The sequence below is a fragment of the Artemia franciscana genome, chromosome 13, assembly GCF_032884065.1.
Source record: "Artemia franciscana chromosome 13, ASM3288406v1, whole genome shotgun sequence".
Lineage (NCBI taxonomy): Eukaryota > Metazoa > Arthropoda > Branchiopoda > Anostraca > Artemiidae > Artemia > Artemia franciscana.
Genome location: NC_088875.1, coordinates 25,762,128 through 25,777,666, shown reverse-complemented (window position 1 = coordinate 25,777,666; position 15,539 = coordinate 25,762,128). Strand labels below are relative to the sequence as shown.

At 35.8% G+C, this 15,539-nt stretch overlaps 1 protein-coding gene across 4 annotated transcripts in view; it reads left to right on the top strand.

Moving 5' to 3' along the window:
* LOC136034718 (calcyphosin-like protein) overlaps positions 1–15,539 on the top strand; it is a 48,615-nt gene that overhangs the window by 11,942 nt on the left and 21,134 nt on the right. Inside the window, exon 1 of one of the 4 annotated variants that reach the window (XM_065716077.1) lies at positions 13,984–14,132. The exons of the other annotated variants lie outside the window; for them this stretch is intronic. The gene's annotated coding sequence lies outside the window, so the exon portion shown is untranslated. Of the gene's footprint in view, positions 1–13,983; positions 14,133–15,539 lie in introns of those variants that run through there. 4 annotated transcript variants of the gene reach the window in all.

Here is a 15,539-nt window from a genome sequence, read left to right as displayed (position 1 = left end):
CTGTTGTTATAAAAAAAACTTTTTTCTACTCTGGAAGGCTTAATTCAAAGACTTTTTGTTTGAAAAGGGTTTCAATATGTAGAAAAAAACAACTAAGAATCTAATTGTTTGATGAGAAATTTGAAGTTTCATCAGAACTGATTTTTCTGAAATTGGAGTGTTTTCACCAACAAATTCAACAGAACAATAAAGTTACTTGTTTTTGATGCAAGTTTGAAACCCACTTTGATATGTGTCAAAATGCTTAGGGAATGCTTGTGGGTGGATCCTGGTGCATTCAACATGTCTATTCTTTTTACTTCATTTCTTTATTTCTCTACAACTTTGTTTATTGTATAAACATATAAAACTAAGCAAAAACCCAAAAATTGTATCAAGTATAGGAACAAAATCAGATAATCATATGGAGTATAATTGTGTGAATCAAGTCTTACAATTTTTCTTTTTTTCGCAATGCTGCATATATGCCACAATTGTCTAATTTCATATATGCCACATATATGCATATATGCCACAATTGACTAAATTGACTAATTTCATTAGTCAATACTAGATAAAAGTGGTCCTACCAAGGTTCCTTGAGGAATTCCATGCTAAGTAGGGAGGGGTTCAAAGAGAATATTTTTGTACATATTTAAATTAAGGTGTTGTTATCAACCAAGTCAAATGCTTAAAAATAATAACATGGTATTAGGCCAAGCAACAGCTCCTCAGATGATGGAAACATCTATCATCAAATTGGTAAAACCGCAATTTGAAAAAAAATACCTTTCTTAATATTTTTTCATGCGAAATTTTATTAGAAATAATAGTTATCAAAATCTCTCCTTTTTCAGAAAGTACCTGTAAATTTGACAACTATGTTTTTGTCAGAGGAACCTTGAATATTGACACCAATTGTTTCTTATCTGTTATACATGTTCAGTGAAGTTTTGACAGAGTCACCTATATTTTCGACAGGGCCTGTTGCTTTCACTCAAAAATTTCGACAAGGTTACTATAAGATATTCTCAAAAGAAATTAGTCTTTAGATAGAAGCCAATATCTATGTTTGAATCCAGCTGAAGGAGCATTTTTAGTTCTTCAGGTATTCCACTACATCAGACAAGAATTTGGAACACTTGGAATCTAGTTTTGTCAATATAACATTTGCTGCCATTTTAATCTAACTGTATCAAGAGAAAGCCAATGTGGCTACATTTGAGAAAAGCTTGGATGGATCTTGAAACATTGGTGCTGATCCAAGCTTTTTTTTGCAAAAAAAAATAACCCAGTAATGACAGTTTGAACATTACATTACTAAAAATATGCCAGGAGCTCATTTGTGGCAAAAGCAGGAAACTGATTGAATTGAATATTCTTTTCTGATCTGGGTGTATATGAAATAGTGTCCATATTTCGCAATGTCAAAATGTAATGACGTGTTCAAGAGATGGCGTTCCAAGTCATGATTAAGCAGAGTTATCCTGTTTTGAAAGAAGATCTGGACAGTGGTTCCAAAATTGTACTGTTGAATCATTGGTGCTTTTACCCTATATTGCTCAATTTTATGTACTGAATGAATTTTTGATAGTTCAATCTTTCCTTTGTAGTAACTTTGAAGTAAACAAGCTGCAGAAAGAAAAGAATTGCACTGCTAAAAATGCATTGAGTATATATAATTTGGACAATATATTCACACATAAAGGCAGAGGCATCATTAGCCATAAGTGTATAGGGGGGGGGGGGAATGGATTTTAGCATCTGGCTGGTCATTTTTGCTAGCTGATTTGGGTGATATTGTTATTAGAATTACTTCATTTTTTTGTTTTACCAACTGAGACTGATTCTCCATCATACATATATTTCTATCAACCCATTTACCCTACTTAAAGAATGTTTGAGCCAGTAAAATAGTGCCTCACACCACTATTTTGCCGACTCAAATCATTTTATCAACTGGATGAAAACAACTTGAGATCATCCCCCTATACATGATACTCTTGCATAGGAGGGATGGTAATGGGTAAAACCTGTATTTACAAATGATATTTGTAAGTATTTTAGAGTGTTTTACTAAATTTTAAGAATTTTTAGTGTTTCCTTCTGGAGAATTGAAATGCTGAACAGATACTATTGTTTCTTTTTGTTTCAAATGAATAGTTTATATCTTCTGTTTCAGCCAAATTATATTGTCTGTTAGTTTTATTTCCTATATACCTTAAATTACCTTAAATCATAGCTTGGAGTGAAATAAGGACTTTGATCCTGTTGAATCAATCCTTATGATGACAGTTGCATGCATGGTTGATTAGATTATGGTGCATCCCAGTCAAATCTCCACGGGTTGTCACTCAACTCAGCATCCAGAAAGCTTTTGGATACATCTGTTGATTCAGCAAAAACAGTGTTCTCCTTGAGGTTGTTCCAGAAGTTCAAAATCCGGTTCGAGAAGAAGCTGCATCTTGCTCTAGTCTTTGCATGAAGTTTGCAGATTTGTTTTGGGTGTCCTCGTGTTATGTGGGAGGGGTCAATCTCCAGGAGCTCATTTTCTTGATTGGTAGAGAGGAGTTTGCGTGCCAGGATCATATCCCCACGTTTCCGCCCGTAGACTAAAGAGGGGAAGTTGAGTTCCCTCAGCCGTTCACGATAGGGCTTGTTTTCCATACCGGCAATCAGCTTAGTGGCCCTTTGTTGGATTTGCTCAAGCACTACCTTGTCCTTTTTGAATTGAGGGGTGGCCAGGATGGTCCCCACCTCCAAACACGGTCTTACCAGTCCTTTGTAGAGCTTGGTGATTACATGTCTACTTCTGCTGATAATGCTTTATTTAACATGTCTACTTCTGCTGGTAATGCTGTATTTAATGATGCCTAGGGCTCTGTTAGCATTGGCTGAGATCTTCTCTGAGTGGGAGCTGAATTTCAACAGGGAGTCTACAATAACTCCAAGGTCTCTCTCCTGAACATGCTCCAGTATGTGGTGACTCCCAGGGTTTTGGGTCATTATGTATTAGAGGGAGGGCCAGGAGTCAGTTCCCGTGATTTTTCGAATAAAATCTCGTTAATTAATTTTCGGAAGGTTGGGGCATAGAGGGATCGCCAGGGATCAACTCCCATGGCTTCTGGAATAAAATATTGCAAACAGATTTTTTAGGGTGGTCAGGCCATGGAGGAATGGCCAGGGGGTAAGTTCCAATGATTTTCGAAATACAATATCGCTAAAACGTTTTTTTGGGAGAGAGGTTGGGCCATAGATGGAGGGCCTTGGAGGGAGGTTGTTTTTTGGGGGGAGGGGCTGGGCCATGAAGGGAGGGCCAAGGGTCAGCTCCCATGATTTTTGGAATGAAGTATCGTTAATAATTTGTTTTTTGGGGGGAGGGGGGCTGGGCCATGGAGGGAGTGCCAGGGGTCAGCTCACATGGTTTTTGGAATAAAATATCGTTAATGAGTTCTTTTTTTGGGGGGGTGTCTAACCACAGAGGGAAGGCCAGGGGTTAGTTCCTGGTGATTTTTGGAATAAAATATCGTTAATATATTTCTTTTTTTTTAGGGGAGCCATGGAGGAAGGGCCATGTGTCAGCTTCCATGATTTTTGAATAAAATATCGATACTAATTTTTTGGAGGGAGGGGACTGGGCCATGGATGGAGTCTTAGGGGTCATCTCCTATAAGATTTAGAATGAAATATCGTTAGTTTTTTGGGGTGAGGGCTGAGCCAAGGAGGGAGGGCCAGGAGTCAGCTTCGATGATTCTAGGAATAAAATATCGTTAATAAGTTGTTTTTTCGGTGGGTAAGAGGGAGTCAGGTCATGGAGGGAGGGTCAGGGGTAAGCTTCCATAGTATTTGTGGGGGTATGGCTATGAAGAGAAGGCCAGGGGTCAGCTCTCATGGCTCTGGGGGTTTTGCCGACCCGGCGGTTTTATCTATCTGAGTTTCATCTTTAACAAAATAGCTATTTCAAAATTTCATCGGATTTATTTGGGGAAAAAGGGGTGGGGGGGAGGCTAGATGCCCTCCGATTATTCTTGACTCTTGCAAGGGGCACTAAAACTTCCTATACTAATCGAAAAAGCCCCCTCCGAAGTTTATGCGACCACCCCTTCCACAGGAAGTGCCTCTGGGAAAAGATAATAAGTAATAAAACCTTGAAGCCTTATGGACTTTACTATAGGCAGCGCTATAGCGTTACCTCTGATAAGGAAGTTCTTTAATTGTCCAGCCTCAGCTACATCCCAAAATAGTTCAAATAAATTGAGCTTCGGTAGTGGCTCAACCCTATTCCAGCATTTAGCTAAATATCATTTTGAATGGACCTGGTTTTTACTGTAGATGAGACTTAAATACAAAAAAAAATTTAGCGCCTATTGAATTTCTTCTGTTTAGTCAATATTCATTGACATAATTGTCGTATTTACGCCTAATTGGGGAGACTAAAGAATATAAATTCCATATTGGTTTTCAGACAGACTTTTATATTTCGTTGTCCGCATACGAGAATTTTCTTTGTTAAACAAATTACTAAAGTGTAACACGCTCAGTAACCAAGGCAACTTTTAAAGTAATCATTGTCAAAGCTATTGAACTTCAGCAGAAACTTCGCTAATTCATTCTTTTTGGGATTCCCAATCCTCGTGGATCTTTTATTTGTATTAAATAAAAAAACAAGTTTTTTAACTGAAAGTAAGGAGTGACATGAAAACTTAAAACGAACAGAAATTACTCCGTATATGAAAGGGGCTGTTCCCTCCTCAACGCCCCACTCTTTGCGCTGAAGTTTGACTCTTCTTTCAACTCTACTTATTAAAACAGTAAAAAACTTTAGTGTAAAGAGCGGGGCGTTGAGGAGTGAACAGCCCCTTTCATACACGGGTTAAATTCTGTTCGATTTAAGTTTTAATGTCGCTGCTTACTTACAGTTAAAAAGCTTGTTTTTTCTTAGTTAATTTCTGAACGTTTTTGAATTAATATATGTTTTGATTTTGGCTCTCCACACATGAATCATTAAACGAAATTCGCATATTAATTTATTTTTTGGCTAAATGACTTTCTCATAGTTTTGATCGGACGATTTTGAGAAAAAATTAGTGTGGGAGGAGGCCTAGTACCCTCCAATTTTTCGGTTACTTAAAAAGGCAACTAAAACTTAAGATTTTACGAAAGTTTTTATTAGTAAAAATGTACATAACTTACGAATTAACTTACGCAATGAAGTTCTATATTCGTATGTTCTTATTACGTATATGAGGTTATTCACCCCCTCGTCAATACCTCGCTCTTTCTACTAAAACTTAAATTTTGTCCCAATTCCTTAAGAATGGCCCTTGAATCACGAAGACCGTAGAATAAATTGTTGAAATTACTAAAAATACTTTAGCGTAAAGAGCGAGGTATTAATAGGAGGTGAATCCCTCATATGCGTAGTAACTTATGATCGTTTTAAGTTTTAATGCTGCTCCTTACTTTAAGTTGAAAAACTTTTTCATATTTATTTTTACATTGTTTTTTTTTAAATGCTAGAAAATCCTGCATTCCCTTCATGGAAATTCTCTTCCCCCATGACAGATTCCTCCATGGAAATTTCCCCCCACATAACTCCTTCTCTTCAACCCATCTTCCCAACCAAAAAAAATCCCCCTGAAAACGTCTATACACTTCCCAATAACCATTACTGTATGAAAACACTGATCAGTCTGTAATTTGCAGCCCCTCCCATGGGGACTGTGGGGGAGTAACTCGTCCCCAAAGACATAAGTATTAGGTTTTTCGACTATGCTGAATAAAATGGCAGTCTCAGAATTTTGATCCCGTGACTTTGGGAAAAAAGAGCGTCGGATGGGGCCTAGGTGCCTTCCGATTTTTCGGTCACTTGAAAAGCGCACTAGAACTTTTAATTTCCGTTAGAATGAACCCTCTCACGAAATTCTAGGACCACTGGGTCGATACGATAAGCCCTGGGAAAAAAACAAAAAACTACAAAAAAAAACAAACAAACAAACACGCATTCGTGATCTGTCTTGTGGCAAAAAATACAAAATTCCACGTTTTTGTAGATAGGAGCTTGAAACTTCTACTGTAGGGTTTTTTGATATACTGAATCTGATGGTGCAATTTTCGTTAATATTCTACGACTTTTAAGGGGTGTTTCCTCCTATTTCCTAAAATAAGGCGAATTTTCTCAGGCTCGTAACTTTTGATGAGTAAGATTAAAACCTGATGAAACTTATATATTTAAAATCAGTATTAAAATACAATTCTTTTGATGTAACTATTGGTATCAAAATTATGTTTTTTAGAGTTTCGGTTACTATTGAGCCTGGTCGCTCCTTACTACAGTTCGTTACCACGAACTGTTTGATCGCAAGTCTGTTGGTAATTAGACAGTATGTATTCCTTCCGAACTTATATTAAGTTTCTTATAACTTTCTCTTTTGGAAGTAAAGAGCTTAGGTGAAACTCAAAACGATCAAAAATCAATGATTGACCGCTAACCCAAGAAAAATCTACATTTGGCTGAAATAAACCGACTAGTGGGTTTTTCGAAAATGTGTAGAAATCTAAAAGTTAGCACTTTACTGAAAACCAAAAACTGATCCCCTAAAATTCGAGAAGTTCTCTTTGGAGCAGAAAATTCAACGAATAGCCTGCAGAAAATAGATGATTAATTTAAAAGCCTCTTAATTGCCTTTCACCAACCAAGATAATTTCAGTGTATAGTTACGGTTCCCTAAGAAGTCTTAAACAAGGTATTTTTAGTAAAGCACTAGTTTTTAGAATTATATATTTTGAAAAACGTCACGACTCTGTTTATTTGAGCTAAATTTGCAGAAAAAGTATGTTTTTTTTTTAATTAGATTTGCTTAATTATATTCTTGTCGAAATAAACTTTACAGAAGATCTTTGCGTACTTATCTACATATATATAAAAATAAGTTGTTTGTTTGTGTGTCTGTCTGTCTGTCCGCATATGACGTCTGAATTATCTCATCATATGCCAATTCAAAAACGAATGTATTCAAGCCGAAGTAGCTGAGTTGGTAAAGCGTTATGTTCCAGGTTCTAGGTCCGAGAGGTTCCAGGTTCGAACCTTGGCTTTAGCATTAATACAAAAGAGGAAAAAAAAACTATAAAAGGTAAAAAACTACAAAAAAAAACTAAAAAGAAAATACTAAAAAACTAAAAAAAGGTAAAAAACTAAAAACTAAAAAAGGGTAAATACTACAAAAAAAAATAAAAAGAAAAAAAACTAATAAAAAAACTAAAAACTGAAAAAGAAAAAAAAACGAAAAATAAAGGAGAAAAAGAAAACTAAAAAAATTAAAAAAAAAACTAAAAAAGGTAAATGTATTCAAGCCGAAGTAGCTGAGTTGGTAAAGCGTTATGTTCCAGATTCTAGGTCCGAGAGGTTCCAGGTTCGAACACAGAAGATTTCGAACGCATTTAATATATGCTATGCTTTACCCCCCCCCCTCCCTGATGTGCAAGTATGTAGCCCAAATTCGTTTCTAAACTATTATATATTTATCATATTTTGTTTCATTTCATTAGCATTAATCGAACTTCACTTCCCGACTGTCTATTATATAACCGATAAGTACCGATCTTTGTTTAACTTAGGTGATAAAAATAAAGAAATCAGCAAGATTTTTTTCAAACATTTGACACCAAATATAGGTTTTACTTTTAACCTCCTGTAAACTCTCCCACAAGATGGGTGAAACTTCGTCAGATAAATAAAACATACCAAGACATATGTTGTCATCTGTATCTTTGAGGATTTGCACATAAAAAAAAGTAAATTTTTTAATGAAAATAAATGAATGACAATGGCTCTATTTGATGTTTGTTGTTGTTTTTTTTTCTTTAAACGGGTTTCTATTTTTCACTTACTAAAGGGACTGAGAAGGGAGCATATACAAGGTGGGACTGTCACCCTTTAATTAAGGGTAGTCGACCATGGCAACCCTTACCCAGATCTCATTTTTGCCTTACAGCCATTTCACTCCAGAAATGACACGAAAAAAGTCGATTTTGGTGCTATATGGCACTACAACATAGCTATTACGATGAATTAATAAGAGGCAGTAGCTTTGAAATGCACCTTTAAACATCTCTCTGATATCTTATGGTAGCGAAATAACCCTAACAGAAAAGAAAAATAGTAACAAATAAGGATTTGCCTGCGTACCGAACTATATACCATGCTAACTGTATTATACTAACTAGATTCTTATAGATCTTTATTTTCAGTTTATTACCACGAACTGTATGATCAAACAGTTCGTGGTAACGAACTGTAGTAAGGAGTGACCCGGCTCAATAGTAACCGAAACTCTAAAAAATAAAAATTTTATACCAATAGTTATATCAAAAGAATAACATTTTAATGCTGATTTTAAATATATAAGTTTCATCAAGATTAGTCTTACCCATCTTACCCAAAAGTTACGAACCTGAGAAAATTTGCCTCATTTTAGGAAATAGGGAGCAACACCCCCTAAAAGTCATACAATCTTAACGACAATCACACCATCAGATTTAGCGTATCAGAGAACCATATTGTAGAAGTTTCAAGCTCCTATCTAAAAAAATGTGCAATTTCGCATTTTTTTTTGCGAGAAGACAAATCGCGGATGCGTGTTTATTTGTTTCTTTGTTTTTTTTTGTTTTGTTTTTCCAGGGGTGATCCTATCGACTCAGTGCCTAGAATGTCGCAAGAGGGCTCATTTTAACGAAAATTAAAAGTTCTAGTGCCCTTTTTAAAAGACCAAAAAATTGAAGGGCACCTAGGCCCCCTCCCACGCTTATTTTTTCCCAAAGTCACCGGATCAAAATTCTGAGATAGTCATTTTTTTTCACCATAGTCGAAAAACTTAATAACCATGTCTTTGGGGACGACTTACTCCCCCGCAGTGCCCGCGAGAGGGGCTACAAGTTACAAACTTTGACCTGTGTTTATATATAGTAATGGTTACTGGGAAGTGAAAAAACGTTTTCACGGGGATTTTTTTGGTTTGGGGGGAGAGTTGAGGGGGGAGGGGTTACGTGGGAGGATATTTCCATGGAAGAACTTCTCATGGGGGAAGAGACTTTCAATGAAGGGGGCGCAGTTTTTTCTAGTATTATTTAAAAAAACAATGAAAAAATGAATATTTAAAGTTTTTTCTACTGAAAGTGAGGAGCAGCAATAAAACTTAACACAAACAGAAATTATTACGCATATGGGGGTTTACCTCCTCGTACTACCTCGCTCTTTACGCTAAAGTATTTTTAGTAATTTCAACTATTTATTCTACAGCCTTTGTGATTCAGAGGTCATTCTTGAGGAATTGGGACAAAGTTTAAGCTTTCAAACAGCTTGTGGTAACGAACTGTAGTAAGGAGCTACCCGGCTCAATAGTAACCAAAACTCTAAAAAATGAAATTTTGATACCAATAGCTACATCAAAAGAAGCACATTTTAATGGTGATTTTAAATATATAAGTTTCATCAAGTTTAGTTTTACCCATCAAAAGTTAAGAGCCTGAGAAAATTTGCCATATTTTAGAAAATAGGGGGAAACACCCCCTAAAAGTCATAGAATCTTAACGAAAATCAGGCCCTCAGATTCAGCGTATCAGAGAACACTAATAAGGAAGTTTCAAGCTACTATCAAAGAAAATGTGGAATTTTGTATTTTTTGACGGAAGGCAGATCACGGATGCGTGTTCATTTGTTTTTTTTTCTTTTTTTTCCCAGGGGTCATCGTATCGACCCAGTAGGCCTAGAATGTTTCAAGAGGGCTCATTCTAACGGAGATGAAAAGTTCTAGTGCCCTTTTTAAGTGACCAAAAAAATTGGAGGGCACCTAGGCCCCCTTCCTCATTTTTTCCAAAAGTTACTGGATAAAAATTTCTGAGATAGACATTCTATTCAATGTAATCTAAAAACCTTATAACTATGTCTTTGGGGACGACTTACTCCCCCACAGTCCCCGCGGGAGGGGCTACAAGTTACAAACTTTGACGAGTACTTACATATAGTAATGGTTATTAGGAAGCGTACAGACGCTTTCGGTTTTTTTTTGGTTGGAGGGAGGGGTTGATAAGAGGGGGATATGTTGGGAGAACTTTCCATGGAGGAACTTGTCATGGGGGAAGAAAATTTCCACGAAAGGAGCGCAGGATTTTCTAGCACTATTAAAAAAATCAATAAAAAATAAATATGGAAAAGTTTTTCAACTGAAAGTAAGGAGCAGCATTAAAACTTAAAACAAACAGAAATTATTACGCATATGAGGGGCTCACCTCCTCCTAATACCTCATTCTTTACGCTAAAGTATTTTTAGTAATTTCAATTATTTATTCTACGGCTTTTGTGATTCAGGGGTTATTCTTAAGGAATTCGGACAAAATTTAAGCTTTAGTGTAAAGAGCGAGGTACTGACGAGGGGGTGAACCCCTCATATACGTAATAAAAACATGAGAATACAGAAGTTCGTTACGTAAGCTAATTTGTAAGTTACGTATATCTTTTACTAATAAATACATTCGTAAAAAATTAAAAGTTCTATTTGCCTTTTTAAGTAGAAAAAGAATCGGAGGGCGACTAGGCCTTCTCCCCGCTCCTTTTTTTCTCAAAATCATTCGATCGAAACTACGAGAAAGCCATTTAGCCAAAAAAATAAATATGCAAATTTTATTTTAAGTATTCATCTGCGGAGAGCCAAAATCAAAACATGCGTTGATTCAAAAACGTTCAGAAATTAAATAAAAAAAAACAAGTTTTTTTTACTGAAAGTAAGGAGCGACATTAAAAATTAAAACGAATAGAAATTACTTCGTATATGAAAGGGGTTGCTTCCTCATCAACGCCCCGCTCTTTACGCTAAAGTTTTTTACTGTTTTAAACAGTAGAGTTGAGAGAAAGAGTCAAACTTTAGCGTAAAGAGCGGGGCGTTGATGAGGAAGCAACCCCTTTCATATACGAAGTAATTTTCTGTTCGTTTTAAGTTTTAATGTCGTTCCTTACTTTCAGTTAAAAAAACTTTTTTTTTATTTACACTTCATCTAGATCCACCCAAAACACCCATACAATCTCCAATTTTTAAACCCAATCCAGCTGAAGGTTTTTTCCTCTCAAAAGTTTCGATAAAATCGATGGTAACAAGTTTCATTGATAAAAAATATACCTCATCTCCTTGTTTTTAAGATGGCTCAAACCTCCAACTGGGGAACTTAGACCGATGGAAACAAGTTACTGTGATAAAAAATGTACTTCATCTCCTTGTTTTTAAGATGGCTCAAACCTCCAACTGGGGAACTTAGACCGATGGAAACAAGTTACAGTGATAAAAAATGTACCTCATTTCCTTGTTTTTAAGATGGCTCAAACCTCCAACTGGGGAATTTAGACCTTTGGGAACAAGTTACAGTGATACAAAATGTACTCTGTCTTCTTGTTTTTAAGATGGCTCAAACCTCCAACTAGGGAATTTAGATTATCGCAAATAGACTGGCAATCTTAGAATTTGCCTTCTCCGGAATTTCGACCCTCCTAGAGTAAAAATTTATATTTGTTGGCATAAAATGGCAAGATTTCTGCAGACCCATTTGCTGCAGCAGAGTCTCTTTTGTTATTTGAAAGGGCTCTAAATAATACAATTTCTGTTTAATTTAACTTCTACGACCACTGGTTTGATAAGATGGCCCATGATAAAAGGAGACACATGGGTAGGCATATTTTTATTATTATTTTGTTAATTCCTCGATATACGCTGGTACTGATTGAACAAGATGTTTACATTGGATCGAATTAAAAGAAGAAATTAGAGAGTTGTGTATTTGGTTTGCAAGTAGCAGGGTCATCATTTCACTTTTTCCTTGGGAAGGTCACTCAAGAATTACGCTTGGATTAGATATGAAAAAACCTGTTTCATAACCACGAAGACGTGTGACAGAGTAGATGGAAATATATAATTTGGGCTATATATTTGCACATTAGAGGGGTGGGGGAAAAGTATAGCGGGTCTATATGCAAAATGTGTTAGCTACAATTATTTTGCATATTATGAAGCAAGAATCGTTTTCTAACTTCACGCTGTCTAAATACTTTAGCACCTCCCCCGTCTAATGTGCAAATATACAACCCAAATTATATGTTTCACATCTGTTCTGTTACTTGTCTTTGTGGCTATGAAACAGGTTTTCTCATAACGGATGACCCATGACAAAGTAAACACATAGATAGGCCTACTATTCATGCAAAAAAGTGACTTCCGTTGTTGTTCAACGTGGGAAATTGTAATACTCCTTTAAAGAGTTTCCAGTCATGGCAACTTCAATGGTGTACTTTTACATTACGATTCACCATCGGTTTCAGGCACGTACGTAGAATTTTTTTTGGGGGGGGGGCAAAACCTTCGAAACAGCAGATATAAAGTAGCACTTTTTTATTTAGTAATAGAAAAAAGCACGTATATCGGAAAATACAGATTAACTTTAATCTGTAGTATTGTAGCGGATGGGGGGAAGAAGACTGAAGCCTCGAAAGTACGTTTTAGAATCAGGTTATGTTCATAGCGATTTAGAACCAGTGATTAATCTATTATATCCCACTGGAAGGAAAATTTTTAGGGTTAAGAGTGCAACATGGGTGCTGTGGGGGGTAATGAAAAATGATAGTTTCCAAAATTGATCCATTAAAAGCTGTACTTTATCCTGAGAAGGGGGGATAAACGCCCTAATATCAAGGATAATTCTATTTTGCTGTGAAAAGCAAACTCTCTTTACAAAAAAAAAAAATAATAATAATCGTACAATTGCTAATTACTTCAAAGAGGGTAAAAAGTTAGACAGAAAATGGGTTAATAATTGGGCAGTTACTTGACCGGATAATTGCATGCGGTAAAATCCCCCAAAAGGGCTTCAAACATGTATCTAGATTCTTAATAAATGTCCTACTTTTGCCAAAAGTCCCAAGAAACCATGGGGAAATTAAAAATTTCACAAAATTTCGGGGGGGGGGAGGCGAAGCCCCCCATGCGTACGTGCCAGATCGGTTTTGAGGGGATTCAGGCAGTTATTAAAAATTAAATCTGTTTTCGTAGTAGACTTATAATATTGAGATTAACCACTTTAATATTTACCATTCCAGAACCAGCTTCAAATGACATTTTTCTCCTTAGACAGTTATTTTCATAAGCCTGTTCTAAATTTTTTGTTATTGTGAGTTATTCTCTTTATATTAGGGCTGCAGCTATCGTTGCCGCCAAGATAGTTTTAGGGCAAAAAATACGGTTCGATATATACTCCATGTTTAACAGAGCTCATAGCGATTAATTGCAATAAATTAACGAATAAGCACAATGATTTTGCGAAAAAATTATTTCAGAACTAATCCTTTTCTATAAAAAAAAACTTGCAATCCCATAGAACCTTTAAACTAGCAAAGCATTTTTTAAGTTATCCTGATTTTTTTTTCGTTTTGCTTATTTGGAGATGTTAATGCATAATCGCCTTGCAATTTTAGGCCCTGCGACAGCTGAGGATGAACTCCTGGATACGTATTACCAATCCATTACCATTCCCACTATGCCATCGAGTAGTTAGCTTATTGAAACTTTTTTTCTTGATATGATTATTATGGAGACGCTATAAACAAAGTTACCCAGAAAAAGTTATAAATTTCAGGAAACTGTTTTCCGATCTCTGCCGCTAGCTGATTAGATCTCTCAACTCATAATCCAAAGTGAGAGTCGAAAACAGTGTTTGTGGCTGGTTCCAATAAGTACTTTAGAACACAAACCCAAAAATTGCAACTCCTTACAGAAGGCAAGAAATAACTAAAATTAACTACAATAATCATAATTGAACGTAGGGATTGGCGAAAGAGTCTAGTTGTATGGATATAGTTATAATTGAACAGATTAGAAAAAATAATTTCCATATTGATTTCCGGCACCACCTTTCATTTCCGTTCCCGCATGCGAGGGTTTTCTTTGTTAAAAATTAACTAAAGTGTAACACGCTTAGTAACCAAGGCAACTTTTAAACAATTCATTGGCAAAGCAACTGAAATTAAAAGGAAACTTGGCTCAAGTCATTCTTTAAGTGATTCATAATTTCTTGAGGCAGTATTGTTTGCATCTTAGAACACTGTTGTTCATAAGACGGTATGTAAGCTTTGTTTACTATTATAATTTTGCTTCTAAAAACAAGGAATTAGCTTAATGATTTGACAGATAAATGAGGCTATTGGGTAGCCGGAACACCATTTTAAGATCCAAAGACACTTAGTAAGAACGGAACCCCTTTAATTTCATCTTCTAACAAGGTTCTTCCGAGATTTACTAGTTGTTTTGATAAGAAACGGTCGGAAAGCCAAGGTACTTGCGGACTTTCAACTCTTAGACTACTAAAGAGCTAAAGGAAAATGAAACTATTTCAATGACATGTAAAATAAAAAAGAGTTTTTTTTTTCAACTAGGAGCAACATTAAAAGTTAAGCTAGGAGCAACATTAAAAGTTCAAACGAACAAAAATTATTCTGTATATGAGGGGGGCTAGCCCCTCCTCAACTCTCGCTCTTTACTTTGAAGTCTCAAAAATCTTTAAAAATAATTCTCATTCAAATTCAATGGCCCTTGTGTTTGAGTAGTCTTTCTTAAAGAATTATGACAAAAAGTAAAACTTTAGCGTAAAGAGAGAGGGTTGGGGAAGCAGTACCCCCGTCATGCACCGAATAATTTCTGTTTGTTTTAAGTCTTAATGTTGCTCCTTACTTTCAGTATAAGAAAACTGTTTTTCATTTGAGTTCTAACCTGTTTCTTTTTCAAATCATGCCAGAAAATCCTCTCTCCTCTCGTTTAGAATTTCCCCTGGAAATTAACTCGGAGATTTTACTACCCATGGAAACTTTCCCGTGGAACTCCCCTCCCCCGCAAAAAACTTCCCCTGAAAATTTCCGTACGTTTCCTAATAACAAAAAAAAAAATGTTGACAATAGGCCAATTGCATAACGTAGAGCATTTTCCACAGGATTTATGAAGGGTTTTGTCTTCCCCAAGATCATAGTTATTTGGACCTTTCAACTATAGTGAACAAAACGACTATATCGGATGTCTTTGGGAGCAAAGAGGTATAAGGGGAAGGACTAACAACCTTCCAATCTTTTTGTTTCCTTAAAAAGGGAACTAGAGCTTTTGATTTCCATTTGAATAAGCCCTCTTCCAATCTTTTAGGGCTATTGGTTCAATACAATAGCTTTAGAAAAAAAAAACAATAAATGAACACGCATCCATGAACTGTTTCTTGCAAAATGTATAAAATTGCAAATTTTTGAAGATATGAGCTAGAAAACTCTACAGAAGAATTCTCTGATACACTCAATTTGGTAGTAGGTTTTCATTAAGATCACTTGGCTTTTGGGGGTATTCTCCACTTTTTTGAAAATCAGCAAAATTGCATATTTGACTAAAATCTTTATTATGTCTGATTGGGATAAACAAATTCCATTTGGGCAGCTCCTGGGTACAACGTACACATGGAAAAAAGTATATAATAGCTATATAAAGCGAGGA